The sequence below is a fragment of the Triticum urartu genome, chromosome 5, assembly GCF_003073215.2.
Source record: "Triticum urartu cultivar G1812 chromosome 5, Tu2.1, whole genome shotgun sequence".
NCBI classification, from domain to species: Eukaryota; Viridiplantae; Streptophyta; class Magnoliopsida; order Poales; family Poaceae; genus Triticum; species Triticum urartu.
This window is the reverse complement of record NC_053026.1, coordinates 441,168,190-441,170,428: the sequence shown is the minus strand read 5'-3', so window position 1 is coordinate 441,170,428 and position 2,239 is coordinate 441,168,190.

Genomic DNA, 2,239 nt, shown 5'->3' with positions numbered 1-2,239 from the left:
AGACCCTACGGGTTCGGGAGACATGTAGACATGACCGAGATCGCTCTCCGGTCAATAACCAACAGCGGGATCTGGATACCCATGTTGGCTCCCACATGCTCCTCGATGATCTCATTGGATGAACCACGATGTCGAGGATTCAAACAACCCCGTATACAATTCCCTTTGTCAATCGGTATGTTACTTGCTCGAGATCCGATCGTCGGTATCCCAATACCTCGTTTAATCTCGTTACCAGCAAGTCACTTTACTCGTACCGTAATGCATGATCCCGTGACCAGACACTTGGTCACTCTGAGCTCATTATGATGATGCATTACCGAGTGGGCCCAATGATACCTCTCCGTCATACGGAGTGACAAATCCCCGTCTTGATCCATGTAAACCCAACAGACACTTTCGGAGATACCCGTAGTATACCTTTATAGTCACCCAGTTACGTTGTGACATTTGGCACACCCAAAGCACTCCTACGGTATCCGGGAGTTACACGATCTCATGGTCTAAGGAAAAGATACTTGACATTGGAAAACTCTAGCAAACGAACTATACGATCTTGTGCTATGTTTAGCATTGGGTCTTGTCCATCACATCATTCTCCTAATGATGTGATCCCGTTATCAATGACATCCAATGTCCATAGTCAGGAAACCATGACTATCTGTTGATCAATGAGCTAGTCAACTAGAGGCTTACTAGGGACATGTTGGTGTCTATTATTCACACGTGTATTACGATTTCCGGATAATACAGTTATAGCATGAATAAAGACAATTATCATGAACAAAGAAATATAATAATAATACTTTTATTATTTCCTCTAGGGCATATTTCCAACAGTCTCCCACTTGCACTAGAGTCAATATCTAGTTACATTGTGATGAATCGAACACCCATGGAATTCTGGTGTTGATCATGTTTTGCTCTAGGGAGAGGTTTAGTCAACGGATCTGCTACATTCAGGTCCGTATGTACTTTACAAATCTCTATGTCTCCATCTTGAACATTTTCGCGAATGGAGTTGAAGCGACGCTTGATGTGCCTTGTCTTCTTGTGAAACCTGGGCTCCTTTGCGAGAGCAATAGCTCCAGTGTTGTCACAGAAGAGCTTGATCGGCCCCGACGCATTGGGTATGACTCCTAGGTCGGTGATGAACTCCTTCACCCAAATTGCTTCATGTGCCGCCTCCGAGGCTGCCATGTACTCCGCCTCACATGTAGATCCCGCCACGACGCTCTGCTTGCAACTGCACCAGCTTACTGCCCCACCATTCAAAATATACACGTATCCGGTTTGTGACTTTGAGTCATCCAGATCTGTGTCGAAGCTAGCGTCGACGTAACCCTTTACGACGAGCTCTTCGTCACCTCCATAAACGAGAAACATTTCCTTAGTCCTTTTCAGGTACTTCAGGATATTCTTGACCGCTGTCCAGTGATCCTTGCCGGGATTACTTTGGTACCTTCCTACCAAACTTACGGCAAGGTTTACATCAGGTCTGGTACACAGCATGGCATACATAATAGAATCTATGGCTGAGGCATAGGGGATGACACTCATTTCTTCTATATCTTCTGCCGTGGTCGAACATTGAGCTGAGCTCAATTTCACACCTTGTAACACAGGCAAGAACCCCTTCTTAGACTGATCCATATTGAATTTCTTCAATATCTTATCAAGGTATGTGCTTTGTGAAAGACCTATGAGGCGTCTTGATCTATCTCTGTAGATCTTGATGCCTAATATATAAGCAGCTTCTCCAAGGTTCTTCATTGAAATTTTTTTATTCAAGTAGGCCTTAATGCTGTCCAAGAGTTCTATATCATTTCCCATCAAAAGTATGTCATCTACATATAATATGAGAAATGCTACAGAGCTCCCACTCACTTTCTTGTAAACGCAGGCTTCTCCCTAAGTCTGCGTAAACCCAAACGCTTTGATCATCTCATCAAAGCAAATGTTCCAACTCCGAGATGCTTGCACCAGCCCATAAATCGAGCGTTGGAGCTTGCACACCTTGTCAGCATTCTTAGGATCGACAAAACCTTCCGGCTGCATCATATACAATTCTTCCTTAAGGAAACCATTAAGGAATGCCGTTTTGATGTCCATTTGCCATATCTCATAATCGTAGAAAGCGGCAATTGCTAACATGATTCGGACGGACTTTAGCTTCGCTACCGGTGAGAAAGTCTCATCGTAGTCAACCCCTTGAACTTGTCGATAACCCTTAGCGACA